The 22,193-nt window shown below is 44.6% G+C and overlaps 1 protein-coding gene and 1 long non-coding RNA gene across 3 annotated transcripts in view; one reads left to right on the top strand and one right to left on the bottom strand.

Annotated features, from left to right (window-relative positions):
- Nucleotides 1–1,207: 1,207 nt before the first annotated feature.
- LOC108123933 (uncharacterized) overlaps nt 1,208–22,193 on the bottom strand; it is a 26,157-nt gene continuing 5,171 nt past the window's right edge. The window contains exons 2-5 of one of the 2 annotated variants that reach the window (XR_011444258.1): nt 18,216–18,340; nt 1,898–1,918; nt 1,698–1,829; nt 1,208–1,630 (exon numbers count right to left, since the gene is read on the bottom strand). This is a non-coding gene — a long non-coding RNA (uncharacterized lncRNA). Of the gene's footprint in view, nt 1,631–1,697; nt 1,919–18,215; nt 18,341–22,193 lie in introns of both variants that reach the window. The other variant, XR_001773217.3, reaches the window with a different exon arrangement.
- Nucleotides 6,718–22,193, top strand: part of LOC108123893 (microfibril-associated glycoprotein 4) — a 24,650-nt gene continuing 9,174 nt past the window's right edge. Inside the window, exon 1 of the mRNA XM_070283047.1 lies at nt 6,718–6,859. The gene's annotated coding sequence lies outside the window, so the exon portion shown is untranslated. The remainder of the gene's footprint in view (nt 6,860–22,193) is intronic.

Below are 22,193 nucleotides of genomic sequence, written 5' to 3'. Positions count from 1 at the left end.
TATGCAGTTCGGTGGACATTCGAACGCTGATTCCAAAAATGTACGGCGTTGCCAGATCGGACCAAAATTGGGGTTTCTGCAGCCCATATCTCGGTCATTAGTGGTCCGATCTGGCAACGATTGGCATTTTCGGAATCAGCGTCCCAAAATCTATCGAATTGCATACCAATTTTGTCAAAATCAGACAAAAAATTTTTCCGCGAAAATTGGAAAAAATCGTGATGTATAGCCTTTCCATTTTTTCGAAAAATCGGTCGAAAATGAGTTGTTCGATATCGAAAATCGTGGTATGCAGTTCGATGGACATCCGAGCGCTGATTCCGAAAATGTACGGCGTTGCCAGATCGGGACAGAAATAAAGATTCTAGAGCCCATATCTCGGCCATTCGTGGTCCGATCTGGCAACGCTTGGCATTTTCGGAATCAGCGTCCCAAAATCTATCGAATTGCATACCAATTTTGTCAAAATCAGACAAAAAATTTTTCCGCGAAAATTGGAAAAAATCGTGATGTATAGCCTTTCCATTTTTTCGAAAAATCGGTCGAAAATGAGTTGTTCGATATCGAAAATCGTGGTATGCAGTTCGGTGGACATTCGAACGCTGATTCCAAAAATGTACGGCGTTGCCAGATCGGACCAAAATTGGGGTTTCTGCAGCCCATATCTCGGCCATTCGTGGTCCGATCAGGCAACGCTTGGCATTTTCGGAATCAGCGTCCCAAAGTCTATCGAACTGCATACCAATTTTGTCAAAATCAGACAAAAAATTTTTCCGCGAAAATTGGAAAAAATCGTGATGTATAGCCTTTTCATTTTTTCGAAAAATCGGTCGAAAATGAGTTGTTCGATATCGAAAATCGTGGTATGCAGTTCGGAAGACATTTGAACGCTGATTCCGAAAATGTGCAGGGTTGCCAGATCGGGCCAGAAATAAAGATTATAGAGCCCATATCTCGGCCATTCGTGGTCCGATCAGGCAACGCTTGGCATTTTCGGAATCAGCGTCCCAAAGTCTATCGAACTGCATACCAATTTTGTCAAAATCAGACAAAAAATTTTTCCGCGAAAATTGGAAAAAATCGTGATTTTCCTTTCCATTTTTTGCGAAAAATCGTTTAGGGGTGTGTGTATAAGGGAAAAGAGTATAAGAAAAAGTATTAATGAAGCATCGATGCACCGAAACCTTTTTTTATTTACATCTTCTCTAAAGATAAATGGACTGTTTTTGTAACATTTTTGAAGGATACAATTTTCTTGCGATACGAAGAGACCCTATTAAACTTAAATATATTACAAAAAACTAAGTTACACGCAATAAATATAAAAAAGTTTAAAACAATAAATTTTCTATCTATTATATCTAAATTAGGAACACCTTCAAAAGTACAAAAATACATCGAATTTTGTTTACATAAATACTTGTTATTAACAGTACAGACGTGTATAAACTTATTTTTTCAACCTCGCATGATGAGGTATTCTACATATATAATTGTTTAATATTGGAAGTCTTCAAAAGCATTTATGTCAGCCATGGAGTTAATTGTTTGGGATATGTAGTCTTATATAGGAGTTGCAAAAAAACCGGTGCATGTTCCACCTACGCATGTTGAGTAGCCTCATCCGCTTCTATATATGGGTAAAAGGGAAATTAGAGATTGTAGATTTTAAAGTAATATGCGCACTCAAAACTAACCTTGATATAGCCTAATCATCGGTCTTATAGCACCAGTTGGCCGGCTTTCGATGTTCATTTGGTGAGGGTGTCGTGAAGGATAGGCACCTGTCGCCTGCTACCCAGGATTGTCTTCAGCTGCTTCAGGATGATCTTCAGAGAAAAAGGGACTATTCCGCTTAAGGCCGGGATGTCTACCAATCCACTGGTTTGAGACTTGCTTGAAGTGATTTGCATCGTGGCTAAAACGGCGGAAAAATATTTTTAATTTAAAAATTAAAAAATGCGTAAATATGGGAAAATTCTGGAAAAACCTGAAAAATTCCCCAAATATGGTCTCGAGTTTTCCTGATTTATTTTAGAACTTTAAAGAAATACAAACTCGGAAGAGTTTTCCCGAGTTTTCCTGAATTTTCCGAAGTTTTCCGCAATTTTCCGGGACTTTTCTGAATTTTCTGGATTTTTCAGAATGACTTTCATATTTTTGCGGCTCCGATTCGAGCAATTTTGGCCCGCTGCCAGGCTCGGAGTACCAGGCGAACAGAAACGCATAGTAGGTCGATTCTATTTTTTGAAACAGTTTTTAGTGAATAACTCGGCTATTTCGCATCCAATCGTGGATTGTGATGGCTCAAAAAAAGTGAAAAAATATGGCTCATATACCTGGCTAAAAAAGTCTGGTATTGGCCAAGTTAACACGGAGTGGTTAACCAATTTTGCTGAAATATTTATTTTTAAAAGTTCGTTTGTTTATAACTCGGTCATTTTCCAACCGATTGTGAGAAAAAGTACCATTCCAGGATCAGGACCTTGATATCCTTTGAACTGTATCAAAGGATCCTCATGAAATCCGGATTCACATAAGAAATGGCGATACTGATCCTTTCCTAAAATATGATTGCCGCTCGACGTTTTGTTGTTGGATTCTGAAAATCCTTTGATGCAGATCGAAGGATGTTCAAGTTCTGATGCCAAAATTCTATTTCATTTTAAGATCGGTTGAAAAACAGCCGAGATATAAACAAACCAATTTATAGAAATATTCTTCTAAGCTAAATTTCTTTACCAATCGGTCTTAACTTGGCCAATACCAGATTTTGTTAGCCAGGTAGATGGGCCTTATTTTTCTGCATTTTTTGACATACCATAATCTGGGCTTAGATGCCAAATGGCCGAGTTATTTACAAAAAACATTTTCAAAAAGTAGAATCCACCTACTGTTCGTTTCTGTTCGCCTGGTACTTCGAGCCTGGTAGCGGCCGGAAATTTCAAAAATTGAAGCTTCGAGAATCTGTGACGTCACGGAGTGAACTTGGAACTTTTCAAAAAGCTTGGGAAGCGCGGGCGGGAACTTTTTTGAATTTAAATTTAAATTAAGCGGACCGTATTTGAATCCACGTGGCGCGGGCGGGAAACAAATTTTTTGAATTTGAATTTGAATTTAACGGTTTTCGATCAACTTGTGTGATCATATTTTAGTGTGACCGTATATTAGTATGACCATATATTTTAGTGTGACCTAATTTTAGTGTGACCATATTTTCGTAGGTGAAAAATTGAAATATGGTCACACTAAAAATACGGTCACACTAATTTTCGACCCACGAAAATTCGGACATACTAATATACGGTCACACTAAAATATGGTCACACTAATATACGGTCACACTAATTTTTGTCTATACAAGTACGGTCACACTGGACCAAGAAAATAGTGTGACCATTATTTTTCTGAAATTTCTAAATTTTTCAAAATGACTTGCACTTTTTTTTTCGCCTGTGAAAAAGTGGATTTCGGCCCCCTACCAGGCCCGGAGTACCAGGCGAACAGAAACGCACAGTAGGTGGATTCTGTTTTTTGAAACTGTTTTTTGTGAATAACTCGGCCATTTGGCATCTAAGCCCAGATTATGGTATGTCAAAAAATGCAGAAAAATAAGGCCCATCTACCTGGCTAACAAAATCTGGTATTGGCCAAGTTAAGACCGATTGGTAAAGAAATTTAGCTTAGAAGAATATTTCTATAAATTGGTTTGTTTATATCTCGGCTGTTTTTCAACCGATCTTAAAATGAAATATAATTTTGGCATCAGGACTTGAACATCCTTCGATCTGCATCAAAGGATCTTCAGAATCCAACAACAAAACGTCGAGCGGCAATCATATTTTAGGAAAGGATCAGTATCGGTATTTCAGGACTTCATGAGGATCCTTTGATGCAGTTCGAAGGATATCAAGGTCCTGATCCTGGAATGGTACTATGCTTCCCGATCGGCTGAAAAATTACCGAGTTATAAGCAAACGAAGTTTTAAAAATAAATATTTAAGCCAAATTTGTTTACCACTCCGTGTTAACTTGGCCAATACCAGACTTTGTTAGCCAGATAGATGGGCCGAATTTTTCCACTTTTTTGGAACCATCACAATCCAGGATTGGATGTCAAATGGCCGAGTTATTCATAAAAAAACATTTTCAAAAAGTAGAATCCACCTATTGTTCGTTTCTGTTCGCCTGGTACTTCGAGCCTGGTAGCGGCCGGAAATTTCAAAAATTGAAGCTTCGAGAATCTGTGACGTCACGGAGTGAACTTGGAACTTTTCAAAAAGCTTGGGAAGCGCGGGCGGGAACTTTTTTGAATTTAAATTTAAATGAAGCGGACCGTATTTGAAACCACATGGCGCGGGCGGGAAACAAATTTTTTGAATTTGAATTTAACGGTTTTCAATCAACTTGTGTGATCATATTTTAGTGTGACCATATTTTAGTGTGACCGTATATTAGTATGACCATATATTTTAGTGTGACCTAATTTTAGTGTGACCATATTTTCGTAGGTGAAAAATTGAAATATGGTCACACTAAAAATACGGTCACACTAATTTTCGACCCACGAAAATTCGGACATACTAATATACGGTCACACTAAAATATGGTCACACTAATATACGGTCACACTAATTTTTGTCTATACAAGTACGGTCACACTGGACCAAGAAAATAGTGTGACCATTATTTTTCTGAAATTTCTAAATTTTTCAAAATGACTTGCACTTTTTTTTTCGCCTGTGAAAAAGTGGATTTCGGCCCCCTACCAGGCCCGGAGTACCAGGCGAACAGAAACGCACAGTAGGTGGATTCTGTTTTTTGAAACTGTTTTTTGTGAATAACTCGGCCATTTGGCATCTAAGCCCAGATTATGGTATGTCAAAAAATGCAGAAAAATAAGGCCCATCTACCTGGCTAACAAAATCTGGTATTGGCCAAGTTAAGACCGATTGGTAAAGAAATTTAGCTTAGAAGAATATTTCTATAAATTGGTTTGTTTATATCTCGGCTGTTTTTCAACCGATCTTAAAATGAAATATAATTTTGGCATCAGGACTTGAACATCCTTCGATCTGCATCAAAGGATCTTCAGAATCCAACAACAAAACGTCGAGCGGCAATCATATTTTAGGAAAGGATCAGTATCGGTATTTCAGGACTTCATGAGGATCCTTTGATGCAGTTCGAAGGATATCAAGGTCCTGATCCTGGAATGGTACTATGCTTCCCGATCGGCTGAAAAATTACCGAGTTATAAGCAAACGAAGTTTTAAAAATAAATATTTAAGCCAAATTTGTTTACCACTCCGTGTTAACTTGGCCAATACCAGACTTTGTTAGCCAGATAGATGGGCCGAATTTTTCCACTTTTTTGGAACCATCACAATCCAGGATTGGATGTCAAATGGCCGAGTTATTCATAAAAAACATTTTCAAAAAGTAGAATCCACCTACTGTTCGTTTCTGTTCGCCTGGTACTTCGAGCCTGGTAGCGGCCGGAAATTTCAAAAATTGAAGCTTCGAGAATCTGTGACGTCACGGAGTGAACTTGGAACTTTTCAAAAAGCTTGGGAAGCGCGGGCGGGAACTTTTTTGAATTTAAATTTAAATTAAGCGGACCGTATTTGAATCCACATGGCGCGGGCGGGAAACAAATTTTTTGAATTTGAATTTGAATTTAACGGTTTTCGATCAACTTGTGTGATCATATTTTAGTGTGACCGTATATTAGTATGACCATATATTTTAGTGTGACCTAATTTTAGTGTGACCATATTTTCTTAGGTGAAAAATTGAAATATGGTCACGCTAAAAATACGGTCACACTAATTTTCGACCCACGAAAATTCGGACATACTAATATACGGTCACACTAAAATATGGTCACACTAATATACGGTCACACTAATTTTTGTCTATACAAGTACGGTCACACTGGACCAAGAAAATAGTGTGACCATTATTTTTCTGAAATTTCTAAATTTTTCAAAATGACTTGCACTTTTTTTTCGCCTGTGAAAAAGTGGATTTCGGCCCCCTACCAGGCCCGGAGTACCAGGCGAACAGAAACGCACAGTAGGTGGATTCTGTTTTTTGAAACTGTTTTTTGTGAATAACTCGGCCATTTGGCATCTAAGCCCAGATTATGGTATGTCAAAAAATGCAGAAAAATAAGGCCCATCTACCTGGCTAACAAAATCTGGTATTGGCCAAGTTAAGACCGATTGGTAAAGAAATTTAGCTTAGAAGAATATTTCTATAAATTGGTTTGTTTATATCTCGGCTGTTTTTCAACCGATCTTAAAATGAAATATAATTTTGGCATCAGGACTTGAACATCCTTCGATCTGCATCAAAGGATCTTCAGAATCCAACAACAAAACGTCGAGCGGCAATCATATTTTAGGAAAGGATCAGTATCGGTATTTCAGGACTTCATGAGGATCCTTTGATGCAGTTCGGAGGATATCAAGGTCCTGATCCTGGAATGGTACTATGCTTCCCGATCGGCTGAAAAATTACCGAGTTATAAGCAAACGAAGTTTTAAAAATAAATATTTAAGCCAAATTTGTTTACCACTCCGTGTTAACTTGGCCAATACCAGACTTTGTTAGCCAGATAGATGGGCCGAATTTTTCCACTTTTTTGGAACCATCACAATCCAGGATTGGATGTCAAATGGCCGAGTTATTCATAAAAAACATTTTCAAAAAGTAGAATCCACCTACTGTTCGTTTCTGTTCGCCTGGTACTTCGAGCCTGGTAGCGGCCGGAAATTTCAAAAATTGAAGCTTCGAGAATCTGTGACGTCACGGAGTGAACTTGGATCCACTGGGTGGTGTCTTGGCTGAACAGGTTTGTGTCTATGGTGGCCTTACTATGCGAATCCACCTTACTATGCGTTTCTGTGCGCCTGATACCGTGGCGGGCCGAAATCCACTTTTTCGAAGGCGAAAAAAAGTGCAAGTCATTCCGAAAAAGAGAAAAAAAATCGGAAAAATTGTGGAAAATTACGGCTCGGAGTACCAGGCGAATAGAAACGCTTAGTAGGTCGATTATATGTTTTGTAACAGTATTTAGTGAATGACTCGGCTATTTCTACTGGCCAAACAACATCGGGTATTGGCCAAGTTAGCACTGGGTGGTAAATAAATTTGGCCTAAAAGCAAATATTTATATTTTCGATTGTTTATATCTTGGCCATTTTTCAACCGATCGGAGAACGCAAAACTATTTCTGAATCAAAATCCACATTTAAACCATAAGGTACATTTTTTATCAATTTTTTTGGAGACCTCGTTGAAAGATGGAGGATTCTATGGGGAGCACAATATGGCCCACAGAGATGGCCATATCTTGACCAATATTATACCGATTCTTAAGCGGAATATTTTAAATGATTTGTGGATCGATTTCATTTCGATCTGCATTGAAACCTAAACGTAAATTTTTGTCCGAATTTGTTCCCAGTTTTCTCGGAGACCTCGTTGAAAGGGAGCTCCGTTAAAAGATCCATTGAAAGGGAATGAGGGTTGAGGAATCTATGGGAATTTGACTGGGTTTAAACCGGAATCGGAATTATTTTATTGTTGTTCATTTCTTTTTGAAAAGAAAGACACAATATATCAAAGAGAATATCTATCTGGAACTCTCCATGAGCACCTTAGACTTACATGCAACATGCAGCCAGACACCAAGGGTCAGTAGGGGGCAAGAAGCTGCGAATTGGAAGTGAGCTTACCTCACTTCAGGCAGGTCACCACTTAGACCGTCCAGGGGAAAAGAGAATGAGTTGGCTAGGGGGGGGCGAGGTAAGCTAGTAAGGTGCCAACGAAATTGCTTCCCATTACACGCCTCTTGTGCCGCGATGGATGTTCCGGTTCTTAAGGGCCAGGATTTCGTTCCACTCCCTGCCTCCTCCCGCTCTCACCGCAACCTCCATTTCATTTTTCGGTCCGTTTTTAACTGCTTGCCGCAGATGCTATCAATATTTTCCCTCCTTTCCTTTTGGGCCTTTTTTCCCCGCCCAAGGGCTTGCCTTTGCCATCGCAGGCCACGACATCATTTCCTTTCTTTGCTCTGCTGCCCCACCACATTATTCTTCCGGAAGATTTCATATCATTTATAAGTCTTGACGACAAATTTGTCATTCTGAATCTGTCAATTTCTGCTTTATTAATATTGTACGGGACGATCCGACAGAGTCTCCTTGCAGTGGTTCAGTTAAGGGATTTTCACTTACAGAGATTTGAGGATGAGCGTCTGCTTCCCAGTTCCTTTCCTGCCTTTTGCCTCAATATGCTTCAGTAGGCCACAAATTATCCCAAATTACCCCCCCCAATCTTTGCAGTTCGTAGGTGTGAAGAACTATTTGTCCATTTTGGCTTTATAGAGTTAAATATTATATTTTGAAAGTGACTGGGTTGAAATTGTTTTGAAAGGGCAATCGATACATTCAATATCACTCCTATTAGCCCCTGTTCGGTGACAACGCCATCAATCCACTCACCCCTCTGCCTCTCAGGTGCCCCCTGCTGTTGTGGCGTGGGCGTGGCTGTCAGGCGGTTGACTTGCCGCTGACAATTGTCTCCGGCACAGATTCAGCTTCAGAGGCAGTTGCAGAGGCAGACTGCCGGAGACTGACATATTACACATCCAGGTATCTGGGTGAGGTCTCAGCCAAGAAGAATGGCGTTCCGCCCACTGGCCGGGAAGGCGATTTATGGCCCCCCAGGAATGGCTCGTATAATTCAGCAGATGAGTTTTTAGTTGACAGCTGGTAGGGGTGGTAATCGGAGGAGATTGAACGAACTGGGGCCCAACTAATCGACTTGTTGCCAGGAAGCGGTGAAAGGCCAGGTGTGTTATTGAAAAGGGTGAAGGGCCGGCAAGTGATGGGGGAATTAAAAGGTACTTACTACCCACCAGTTGGTCCAAAGAAACCTATACGTTGTGCAGCCCAATTTGAACATCTTTCAAATGATCAGAGCCATAACTCATTTAAATTGTCGAACGATTTCTAATCAAATCGGGCAGAGAGCTGCAAGAAATATGTGTCGTCATAAACAAACTTCTCGAGGAGCATAATTTTGCAAAAAGGTACATAAGTGTGTGCCTGTGGGCCTGGGAAAAAATGGCAAGCATTTACGCCAGTGAATTTTATTGATGGCATAAATAAGAAAATAACTGGGACACCGGCGATGAAACCGGAACTGTTAATGGCAAGTGGGGTGGGTCGTGGGTGGTGAGGGCTGTGGGCACACAGGGCATATGCCTTTATTGGGCCATCGAACAGCCCAGGATAGCTGACAGTGGTTGCCTTTTTTATTGGAGTGTTCTTGCCGCCTTCTGATTATGGCAGGACTCGGCCTAATCTGGCTCCCGTCCCCAGTCCCCAAAGCAGAGATGTCCTATGTCCTGCGCATATCAATACTTCCCCCGGCCTGGCCACGTTCTTAAATTGTCCTTTTTCTAACGCCCAACTTGCTCTAATAACATAAACATGCCACGACCTTCTCCGTCCAGGACGTCGGCCCTCTTGTCGTTTGGTCCTCTTGGTCCCCGCCCTCACCAGCCTCACAGCCGACACCGACCCCGTCATAAACCAATCAAAAAATAATTCAATGAATTTTTATTGCCGAATTATGTTAAAAGTGATTTGAATGCGACAAATGAAGGAGAAGTCGTTTGGCGGCATCGGGTGTTGGCGGATGATGATTGTGGCGGAGATTCCCTTTTCCCGGGCGGAGTATTATTTACCTTATGGATCGTAATTGTATATGATGCTAAAGATATCAGTGTAATCGCTTTCAACCTTGGTTACCGGGTACCGGGTATCACTTTTCCTTGAATAATACAATGTCCTCTAAGAGTCTTTGTGCGGTGCTTTGGTTACTCGTTCAAGGTCCTTGATTTGTTGGGCTTTGTTTTTGGGGCATCATCCTTGTTGCATCTTCCTGCCACTTGGCTTGGAAAACTTTGGTTCGTTATTTTCGAAGGCTGACTTCCCGGGAGCCAATTAAATTTTTGAATCTGAATGACGGAAAAGAGCTGCCAAAGCAAACACCTCAACTCCTTTAGTCCTTGCTCGACTTCGAGTCCCTCCCCGTCCCCCCAAAATTGTATCATTAATAAGCAACACCAACACCAACACCAACAACAAGAACAACAACAACTGAGGATAATAGTTTGCCAGGGAGAGTGGGACAAATATTTTTGGTTTGGCAAAAAGTTGGGCGCCAGTTTCCTTGGTTGTTTGGCAACAACTTTCGTGTTGACAGTTGGCATATCTCGATGGCGCCACCCCCTTGCACACGCCCCTCCTTCCTTCTTACATTAACTTGTCAGAGGCAGGCGGGAGAGGGGGGGAAGGAAGTTGAAGCGTGCAAATTAATTTAAGCGCCGCATGCAAGGAGCTCGCACGCAGGACGGGGGAAAGTCTTCTTCTCACCTTGTCACGGCTCCTGTCCTTCATACCTTATCAGTGCGGGCCCCTCCCCTAGCCAGTGTCGTGTGTGGCGGCACTTGGGCTCTACGATGCCCTGGTACTTGCTGGGTGAGTAAAGCCCAGGACATAACGAGGTGGCAAGGCAGAGAATAAAACTTGGCATTGGAAAAAATATATTCAGCTGCATGTGCATACGAATGGCGTATTATTCTGAAGGCTCCAAATGAGCCCTAAATATTACGCATACGCACTGTTCGTCACTCCCTGCCATCCTGCCGAGGCAGCTCCGAAAACTTTTCACATATTTGTTTAGAAAACTATCTGAAATAAATCATATGCAGTGAACACCAACTGCTCCCCAGAACACACAGAATGCGAAAAGTTCAACTTAATTAGTGATTCCCTCAAAAGAGCTTCCCTCGATTCCATCATTTCAGAACAGCCCTGGCAACTGCAATCGAAAAATGCCCAAAAAGGCATTGATGGCGCTCCGATAGAGCCACAGAAACAACAACAAGGAAGGGCCTAAATGTGTAAATAACGGTAATGCTATATAGATATAGCCACATGCGACACGAGGCATGAGGCAGAAACAAAAACCAAAATAACCCGGGGCCAAAAAAGAAGTTTATCGCACATAGGGCTCAGGCTCCTTTACGTTCGAGCTGTTTTCTGTTTAGAGTCCTTTCCATTTCGCCTTCTACTTTACTTAAACTTACACTAACACACAGACAACAGACGTTTGTGTGTGTAGGGGTGTGTGGGCATTCGGCACTTACGCAGGACAATTGCATTTGGGTAACGGAAGCGAAAATTGCTTCAAATGGCTGCATATCGGAAGTGGAAATGGCCGCCGGGCGAAATCGCTTCGCACAATTCATGTTGCGTCTGTCTTGGTGCTGGTACTGTCTTCGAGTGGGTGTTGCCGCTACTCTTGGCCGAAAAAAGCCAAAATACAGATGGTATGGAGTACTGGGTATCACATAGCCCCACAGTTCGCCTTGATAAGAGAAGTCTGGCTTCTGCCTGCTATTTTCAGTATCGGGGGACCTTGGTTCTAGTTTTCTTATTTCGGTTAAATCCGCCATGGAGAGTTTTAGAGCTCTCCTGGCCAGGATTCTAGCCAAATGGGCATTTCCCCGACGCACACTCGCTCACTTTCAGTCAATAGCAATTGCAATCCGAATCCAAATCCAAAAGTTCCACGACCAAAGACCAACTTGCCACTGCGAACTTTGGCTAATGTGCCACGCCGCCCCGCACTCTTGTTGCTGGTGTTGCAAGTGTTGCTGTAGCTGGTTGTGTTGATGGTATTGTTGCCCCATCAGCCCTGGGGCTGTTAGTTGCTGGCCCGCCCCAGCCCCAGCCAAGCACAAGGCACCAAAACCAACAATGGCAAGAACAAAATGCAACAAGGCGAGCTGCTCGCTCCTGCTGCTCCTCCGGAGAAAAATCAAATAAATAAACATTCATATGGAGGAATGTTGCATGCAACCGAGCAAGCAACCATACAATCGACCGACCGTCCGACCAACCAACTTGGCCAACAGACACTCGTCTTGGCCGAGGCAGAGGCAGTGGCAGAAGCAGAAGCAAAAGTTTTTTGCCGCAAGGCTGCTCCAAATGTTTTATAGGTGATAGAAAAATATTTTGAGAACGTGATGAGAATTTATCGTTTGCCATCACATCGCATCTCGGGACACAGCACAGCAAAAAGGAGAAAAATGAAGGCAGACTCCGTCTATCGACAAAGAATCAACAGCAACAACGGGAATAAGGACCTGCCCGGCTGCTGGCGAAAGGAGAATATGGATCTCTGGTCCTGGCAAACGCCAAACGCCAAACGCTTAAATAAACTGACTGTAAACGATATGAGGTTGCTTGGTTGGATGCCTTTTCAAGGGCAAGGGTCCTTTCACTTCGTCAAGGGACAGAAGACTGCCGCAGGAACCTGAGCAAGTCTTCCCAACTTACTTACACATGATACAATAAATCCTCGGCTGGATAGGCAGTTATATCCTTTCTTCACTGTAGCCAGCCACTTCTTTGAGCGACGTCTGCCAGGGGCGTTAATTAATTTCAATTAAGTTCCTTGGCACTCGCTCTCGCATTGTGGGCCCGAAATACTGGGAATTGGCCAGCAGAAAAGGCAGGAGCCGTACCCATCGCAGATTGCTGCATGAGTCTCTAGCCACAATGTTGCAGGACGAGTGTAGTGTAAAATGGAAAAAAGCCAACTTAAGCCGAACTCTGCTAACTCGGCCATCACAAATTGGCAATGGCAATCGATTGTGGGGGTCCTGCAATTGTAGCTTTCTAGATGCGCCCTCGACTTCTTGGCAATTAATTCCAGTTAGTGGGCAAAAAACTCTGCGAATTAATATTCATTTGACTCGGAGTGGCTGAAAAATAGAGGCATTCTCAGGCAGGCTGGGGGGTCTCTCTCCTTCTTCCAATAGCCAGTCCACAGTCCCCAGTCTCCAGGTTCTAGTTTCTAGTTTTCTCGGACATTTGAAGAACTTAACAAACCGTAAGAAATGAACATTAAACAGAGTGTGGACGAGTCTGTTTTTCTTTGTATCTTTGATTGTATTCCCTGCTCGAATGATTTTCGAGAGTGAGGGGTCGATTGGGAACTGGGGATGGGGGATGGGGTATGGGGGGTTATGTGAAGGTCGGTGGAGGGTCAACGTCTCAGCCAGCAATTCAAATAAAGTCCTCGACTCGACAGCAATGAACCTTCGCAAATTGAAACAAGATCCTTCCAGGGAGCCAAGACGACGACACATTTTTGACACTTGCGGTGCGAACGGGGCCCAGGATCCCCGGATCCCCGGATGCCAGGACGGCAGGATGCGTGGATCCCAGGGAGGGGTATGTGAATGCTGTTGAATTTTTGTTATTTGTTCGCTTGTTATCTTTAAACGCTGTAAATGGCTTTGAAAACTGCCAGGACATAGTTACAGAGAGGTTTTGGGGAACGGATGTCCCCAGACCTTGGCTAGGGATGGCAACTTTAGGTGCCATGCGACCTTGTTTCAAACACTTTATTGGTAAAGAACAGCTGCCATTTGTACACCAATGATGCAAAAAATACAAAATTAAACTGGAAGAACATCACGAGTGTCAAAAGGTCACCCATCGCTATCGAGACACCCGGCAGTGTTTGTCCCAACCAGCAAATTGGACACAAATAAAAATGCTATTGACACAGTTTGTCAAAATGCCAAACTGTCCTTTGTCCTTTTGGGGTTTGCTCGGCCAGCCCTTCCACCCCTCCGCGCGTCCCCGCAGGACAGCTGTGTGTGTGTTGTTGTGTGCTTTGTTTGGTTTGGCCATCGAAATAAGCTTGATAGAGTTGTTATGGCTTTTGCCATTTGTGCTCATCGTTGTTGATTTGTTTTGGCTTCTCAAGGGATGTCCTGGCCCTATTCCTATTGCCCATCCCACTCCTCATCCTGCTGCCGCATCTTTTCGGGTTAAAAGGGGCCAGTCCAGTCCGTCGGAGTGTATTAAATGTTTGCTGGAGAGGGGGGGGGCGGTCTAAACTGTGTGACAATGACGAAGTGTTGACAAATGTGTTGGGGGATTTGCGGTTGGCTGGCTGGCTGGCAGGACTCCCGCGTCTATGGCTTGTGATTTGGCTTTAAAACAACAGATTTTAGCCTCCAATGCCGCCGAATTGAAGTCGTGCGTCGTATTTGATTACAGATCAACTGAAAGTGTCCCATCTAGGACGTTTGAAGCCCCTCTCCGGGCCGAAAGCCCACCAATATACTAATGTCCAGTCCCCCCTGCCTGCCCCTGCTGGCCAAAGTGCTGGCCAACATGTGTGAGCCTGGCTTTTTGTGTGGCCACTGGCCAATGGCCAAAACAGTATTTAATGCTCAACAAAGGCGGCATTAAGGATCTGGACGGCCGCAGACATAAAGGCGGCCCAAGCTGGACCAGAAGGCCCTGCAGGCCGAGGCGCAGGAGCCGCCGGGAGGAGTCCGCCCGCATTGAATTGCATTTAATGCATGGCCAACATAATTTTAATGAGTTTTTGCTCTTAATCCGTTTGCAAGATGTTTTCAATGAGCCTTCGGCTCCCTCTGTTTCCGCCCCCGTCGTCCCTCCGCCCCTCCGTCACCCGCTTTCCCACGGCACTACTGGCGGTTTTTTATCCCCTCTTTTTAAACGTTTGTTTTTGTTTTTTTTGTGCTCTTTTTCGAGAAATACTTCCATAATGCGCCGCCAACGGCCGCCTGTCAGCGAGTGTATGTATGTATTCCGAGAGCATGTTCCGCCCATATTTTCTTTCTATCTGCGCTGCAACAATTTCCCTTTTGGCCGCAGGACACGGGACTCTGGCGCGCCCTGCCCCGCCCCTGTGTTTGTTATAATTTTCCGCTGTTTCCAGCATTTTAATTTGATTCCATCACCGGGAAGCGGCGGCCCCTCCCTCGCAGGATCTCCTCATGCATTTCATGACTTTTTTGTGGGCGCGGCGGGGAAATCCCACCAGGGGGAGCATCTGCAAAGACGCAGAAGAGCTTTCCTGGGGCGCTTTTGTGTGACACTTTTATGTTTTTAGTTTGCTCGTCTCCTGTCGCCCATCCTGCATGCGGCATGTGGCATGCGGCCTGCATTCGGCTGCATTTGGGCATTTGCCATTTTTAATCTTCACATAAATATATGTGTCTATATGGGATTAAATTGCGGGGGCCCAGGAGGAGGAGGAGGGCCAACCCAGAGCCATAAGCACAAGTGGAAACAGCAGCAGAGTCCGAGCCAGAAGCAGCCTCAAAATCAGAATGATTGAAATGCCAATTAACCAATATATTTGCTTCAGCAATTCCACGGCGCTTGTTTGTGGGAAACGGGGAATGCCCAGCATCCTTTGGGCCAAATTCGAAATCAAAGCGCATTTGGGGCAATGCTAAGAATTCATTTCTGGCCGTAAGACCTGGCCCGCAGAAGGCCTCCCCAATCAGAGTCAGAGTCGAAAGGTCGCCTAAAGGATACCCAGTACTGTTCCACCGAGGACTCGGTTCTATCAACGACTTGGGAAACCAATAAAAGGTGTTCTAGACCAGCCATAGCTTAACAAATATTTCCAGTGGCACTTCAAGAGGGATATAATCAAAAAGCGCGATGAACACACCCAAAGGATGGCGGCGGAGGAGCCTGAGAGGGCATTGCATACTTTAAGGGGCAGCTTGGAAAATGTAAAATATTTTTAATTAATTCGTCGTCGGTGGCTGCCACAATTTCAATTTTCGAATTTAGAAGAAACGGACAAGAAACGAAAATAAAAAAAAAACCCAAATATAATATTTTCATTTAAATCTGTCTCACTTTCATCTCGCCCCTCCCCCGCCGTGGCGAACCCTTTTCTGTGGCTTTCATTTAATTTTGGCTGCCTCTTGTTTGTGCAACACTCGAGAGGACCAAGGACTCCCGCTCCCAAGGACCAGGACGAGTCGTCCACCCCCCGCCCCTCACAGCCCCATGATGGGCAAACTTTCTTCCCGGCCTTTCCGGTTTTGTTTATTCATGAGTTTGATTTCTCTGGCCACCCAAGCCGAAGCCAAGACTTCTGTAACTTTTTGAGCAGCTCAGGTGAAAGTTGGGCGAGTGAAAGTCAAGGATGGGAGAGTCGGCTGGAGGATGGGGAGGGTGGCGACAAGCAGTCGGAAAAACTCATAATTATTTTATTGGCATTCGGGCTCTGGCATTTGATAAACACATTCCGTTCAACAGCAGCCCTCTGAGGTCTTGGCCTAAACTGGCCAGAATCCTCCAGCCTCCACATATTATTCCCCCGTTTTTGTGGCTCTGGCGGGGATCGGGGCTTGGAGCCCCCAAGCGGATATCGAAATGGCAGTGCAATGCAGTGCACTTCGCAAATCCCATCTGCCAGAACGCACACATATTATATACATATGAGGCACATGGATGCCTGCCACATGTAAGCGCATTTGCGTGAAGGGCGATGCAGTAGGAGGGGGAGATGTAGGCTACCCACAGGCCTTTGGCCGATAATGGAGCTTATCTTGCCCGGATAACGCCGCATCACAAAGCCAGGGGCAAGCTCGCAATCCGTGGCCAGCAAACACAACTCACAGAGACAAAAATTCGAGGCATTAGTTCCTAGGCTCTCGGTCGAAATCCGCTCTTCAATTGCGTTTCATTGCGCTTTTAAGAAGGATTTAGCAGGGGGTCGAGTAATTCTTCCCGAACACCTTTTGAGGTCCTGTATTTTTCTCAATGTCCTTATTTATAAATTGTGTGAGTGGATCGTGGCTGGCTGAGGGTGCGTGTGTTTGCGACAAAATTGTATTATGTGAGGCATAAATTCGCATCGTCCGCCATTTGTGCGAACGACATCGACATCATTGACATTCATTGGATTTGGTGGCCGTTCGCACCTGATGCTGAATATCTCTGCTGCCGCCCCCTGCCACCTGCCACACACACTGCTGTGCTCTCACCCCTTCCGGGTCAGGCGGGGATCCATGACCCTGACACAAAGTGTTTTATGGTTATTCAAATGCGGCCAGTCAACGAGACCCCATAACCGTAAAATGATTTACCAGGTTTGCCAGGACAGGTGGGTGGAATGGCTCCCGCAGGGGCGTGAAGGGCGTTCCAGGTTTCAGGAGCCACTCATTATGCCACTTTATAGCGCCCCAAATCGCTTCTACGAAAATTACATTACTGAGAGCGACGTGGATAGAGTGACGCTTTACACATTTATTTAAATTTTAGGACATGTACTATATAATAGTCTTCTATATACTACTAAGTAGAGCCTAGATTTTTAATTTAAATTTCCGACTTTAATGCGTTTCCCCTCCATTTCAATCCCAGTCCAGCCCAGACCATTTCTATCCAAAGGCGGCATTGCGGACAAATGTTTTTAAAACACTTCCCCTGCACACTCTATTAAAATGTAATTATTCATTGCTAGGCCGTTGCCACTTTGCACCTGACAGACCGCACACATCCTCCCCCTGCCACTCGCCGCACACCACCCCAGCCACCCCCTGTCCCTTTGCCATTTCAATTTGGCCTTCTCAAGGGAGCCGGGCGGTGGGCGGTGGGGTGGGCTGGCGTTTCTGTTTTGCATAAAGAATCCCTTAAAATAATTACAGTTTTCAAAACTGTTTTGGAGCTAGCACTTCTGGCCTTCTTTTCTCGGCCACCCACCCACTTCGCCACCCAGCTCCCCTTCTCCACCCCCCTGTCATTGAGCTTGTTGTGTACAAATTTTTAGTGCCTTGTTCTCGGGCATTTATTAGCTGCCGGGAAGGGACAAGTGGGCAGTTGGAAGGGGGGTGCTGAGGTGGGCGGCGGGCCAGATACAAGGTAAGACGCCTGGCCGCCAACAACAAGTGAAATAAAATGTAAAACAAAAGCAAACAACAGACTGGGCCATATTTTTAATGCGACCCCCCTGGATCCCGTCCCCTCGGCGCCCATGGAACCACGCATTAAATTAAATGATGTGAAAATAATGTTGGTGTTTGTGCCTCCGGGGGCGGGGTGGCCAGGAGTCGGGGAAAATGCGCGCCAAGGCGGCAAATGTGCAAATAATTCGAAATAAAATGTAACCGAAGGCAAAAATGGCCAGACGTCGTCGGAGGAGGCAGGAAGAGACAGGCAGAGGGGTGTCCTGGGAAGCCAGACAAAGAAGCACATTAATTACGCACACCCACACACCACACACACTCCCGGAGATTTGGCCAACACTCAAATAATTTAACGCACATTACTCACATGCAAAATAAGCTGTTTGCTGTTCATCCTGCTGCTGTCTGGCTGCTCCTCTCGGGGCTTCCTTCCTCCTGGGAGATCCTGCTGCTTGCCCGCGATTGGCGCTGGGCTTCCTTCAGGGGTCCCACCTGAAAAATTCAAGCATATGGCCAGGATTAGTAAGAGCACGGCTTAAATTACAAACAAAAAAATAACTTGGGCCCATATGGCCCACAGTGATGGGTATATCTTCCCCAATTCTCAAGCAGAGTACCTTAAACGATTTCTGGATCGATTCGCCACCATTCTGCATCAAATTCCAGAGACAAAATATTTTTTAGATTTTTTGTCCATTTTTGTGAGGGGATCCCTTGAAAATGAGGTTTTCCCCTATATGGTCCACTGCGATGGCCATATCTTCCTCAATTCTCATCCGATTCTTAAGCGGAGTACCTTAAACGATTTCTGGATCGATTCGCCACCATTCTGCATCAAAATCCAGAGACAAAATATTTTTTTGATTTTTTGTCCATTTTTGTGAGGGGATCCCTTGAAAATGAGGTTTTCCCCTACAGGGTCCACTGCGATGGTCATATCTTTCCTAATTCTCATCCGATTCTCAAGCGGAGTACCTTAAACGATTTCTGGATCGATTCGCCACCATTCTGCATCAAAATCCAGAGACAAAATATTTTTTTGATTTTTTGTCCATTTTTGTGAGGGGATCCCTTGAAAATGAGGTTTTCCCCTACAGGGTCCACTCCGATGGCCATATCTTTCCCAATTCTCATCCGATTCTCAAGCGGAGTACCTTAAACGATTTCTGGATCAATTCGCCACCATTCTGCATCAAAATCCAGAGACAAAATATTTTTTTGATTTTTTGTCCATTTTTGTGATGGGATCCCTTGAAAATGAGGTTTTCCCCTACAGGGTCCACTGCGATGGTCATATCTTTCCTAATTCTCATCCGATTCTCAAGCGGAGTACCTTAAACGATTTCTGGATCGATTCGCCACCATTCTGCATCAAAATCCAGAGACAAAATATTTTTTAGATTTTTTGTCCATTTTTGTGAGGGGATCCCTTGAAAATGAGGTTTTCCCCTATAGGGTCCACTGCGATGGCCATATCTTTTTCAATTCTCATCCAATTCTCAAGCGGAGTACCTTGAACGATTTCTGGATCGATTCGCCACCATTCTGCATCAAAATCCAGAGACAAAATATTTTTTTGATTTTTTGTCCATTTTTGTGAGGGGATCCCTTGAAAATAAGGTTTTCCCCTATAGGGTCCATTGCGATGGCCATATCTTCCCCAATTCTCATCCGATTCCCAAATTCGTTTTTTAATTGTTTTTTATTTACGATTTTGCTTCCAAAATTATATAAATACATGTATATTTATTTTAAATGCGAACTGAACAGCCTGTAATACTTTATAACACTGCCCCCCCCCCTCCTTCGCGATCCACCTTGTTGGCCACAACAGACCGCAGCATTAGCCCCAAAAACAAGAAGGGCCCAAACGAGCGGAGAACAACAAAACGGTTAGCTGAGCAGGCAAGTAAGCAAATTATCATATCAACGCCGTAAAACAAAACAACTGGGAGGGCTGAGAGGACCCAGCAGGCCCAGAGGAGCACTGGCCAGGGTGGGGGGAGGCTGGGACCTTTAAAAGATGTGAAAATGATGCGGCCAAAGTTCGCACGCGGCCCAAAATTTAAATAAATCTTGAATAAAATTCACGACAAATGGCATGCAAATTTGTCTGGAAGGATGTAGGATGTTGGCTGCTGGAATTAAAGGTGTGAGGATGCTCCGTCTCTGCGCCTCCCTGCCACCTCCCTCCAAGGGGGAAAACCAGGGTGATGGCAATTGGGGTCGTGTCCCCAGAATTGTGGAATTTTTCAGGTGAATGCCTTAGTAGCACCGGGCTAAACAAGCTCCTTGAACAAAGGCCAAAACGGGAGGATAGAAGGCCAGAAGGGCGGCAGGATAGCAGGAAGGAAGGGAGTCTAACAAATCACCTGACATTAGGCTGAGGCCGACCTGTGGCCTCCGGTCCCCCTGCTCCAGCCAGCTCCTTCCTCGTCCTTTTCGCCGGACATTCATGCCTAATTTCATGAGCCGGCGTCGGGCAGATTGCCGCATTATTAGGGTAAAAAAAAAGTGTGGGAAGGACATCGTTTTAGTATCTTATTTAAGCTGGAACTTATTGCTTACCGCTTTCGGTCGATGGGCTGTGGAATTTTATTAAATTTAATTTCCACCGTCTAGGTCAAGAAGTAGCTCTTGAGCTTAAAGTACTTGAGCTAGAGCTGAGCTTCCAATCTGGAGGGAATCTTCGTGTCCTGCCTCCTCCGGAATTAGCTTGTCTGAAAACGTTCCCCGCCCGGCAAATTCATCATTAATATCGAAACAACTAGCCACTAGCTGCGACTCTGACGTTGCATAATAAAATATGATCAAGAGTGCAGCGTGTCGTGCGCTCCTTCTGTGGCAGAAGGCCCCCTCCACCAGGGCAGGTCAGCACCAGCTACCAGCTCGGTGACAGCAGTGAAAAAGCTTCCTCAAGATGCAGCGCCGGACATTCTGTTGCTGTTCCGACGGCTGACCACTTTCCAAGCTCACTTGTCACTGGGGGCATCCTGCATCCTGCCCCGTAGTTTCTTTTCCTGCCACCGGCACTGACCAGCAGTCTCTGACAGGTTGAGTTCCCCCCTGCCTCCGGCTCACTGCAATGCATTTTTTATTGGGTACATTGTCAGACAAGTGAAATATTTGTGTGGTAAACTAACGTCTCTCAAGCCAAGGTATATTCAAATGACGGAGTTAAAAGGAGACAGCCAGGAGATGGTCGCTTCGAAGTTATTTTTGTGGCACTTTTAACACTCCAGATTAGTGACGCAAGCCATAGAGGTGTTTATGCTTTTACAAGCCGGAAGGAAAATATAGAAATCTACCAAACCAAGCTAGAAGAACCTTACAATAATGAGGGTTCTAGTCTTGAAATGCGATTGAAAAGCTTAAATCATCAACAACATTAGGGGTTTTTTATTTCCAAGCACCACTAGTGTAGTCTCGTTTGAAATATCAGTGACGAACTAATCTAGAGGCCGTGAAATTAAATCCAATAACCGGGAATCCGAGTGTCCGAACTGATTGCTTCCGAAACTAATTACCTTGTGGTGGATCGGGAGGGCCCAAGGAGTTCCAGGAATCGCCTTTAGGCCAGGCCGTAAACTAGGCTTTACGACAGCTCCACGATTAAAGTGCGCCACTTCACGGGGTGGGGGCGCCTCCCCACTGCCCACTACTGACTGCCTACTGCCGACTGGCAACTCACAATAATAAATTTCATCAAGTCACCAAGTTTCGTAATATGCGACACGTAAGTCATTAATCTTCAGTTTTGAGCTAAATTTGATGAATTAGTGGCCGATGGACGAACAAAACAGGCAAACGGCCGGCCGGATGCACGGGAGCCTTGAGCTTGCCACGAGATGGGGCAGCTCCGACAGCTCCGACGGATGGACAGGCATTAAGTTGGCCTGGCAGCTGGCGACAGGACACCAATAAAGGCAGGACCTTTGGACAGGACTTGGCCCGCACCAGAAAGCCCATAAGACAGGGCCGACCAGGCTCACACATGGATTTTGGGGTGGATCCTAGGGGATGAAAGGAAACTGGCCAGGTCCTTTGAATGTCCTTGCCGGTGTCTTGGACCTATGTATTGGCAAGAATGCGTCCAAGCTGAATTCTGTTCTTTTGAGTTTTGAAAACACCAAAACAAGAGCTCCTATATGGGGATGCGAGCAGGTCCACCCCAATCCCCCACACGCTTCTGACATGTCCTGCCTTCCGTTTGGGCCCACCCTTCCTGCCCAGCAACTGAGAGCAAAAGAAGTTCAACTAAAATAATAAAAGTCAAACTGTATACAAACAGCCTTGGCCTTAACGACACGCATGTGTGTGGGGGTGGGTGGCTGGGTGGTTGGCA

Source organism: Drosophila bipectinata, chromosome XR (genome assembly GCF_030179905.1).
Source record: "Drosophila bipectinata strain 14024-0381.07 chromosome XR, DbipHiC1v2, whole genome shotgun sequence".
NCBI lineage: Eukaryota > Metazoa > Arthropoda > Insecta > Diptera > Drosophilidae > Drosophila > Drosophila bipectinata.
This window is presented reverse-complemented; position numbering and strand designations above follow the sequence as displayed.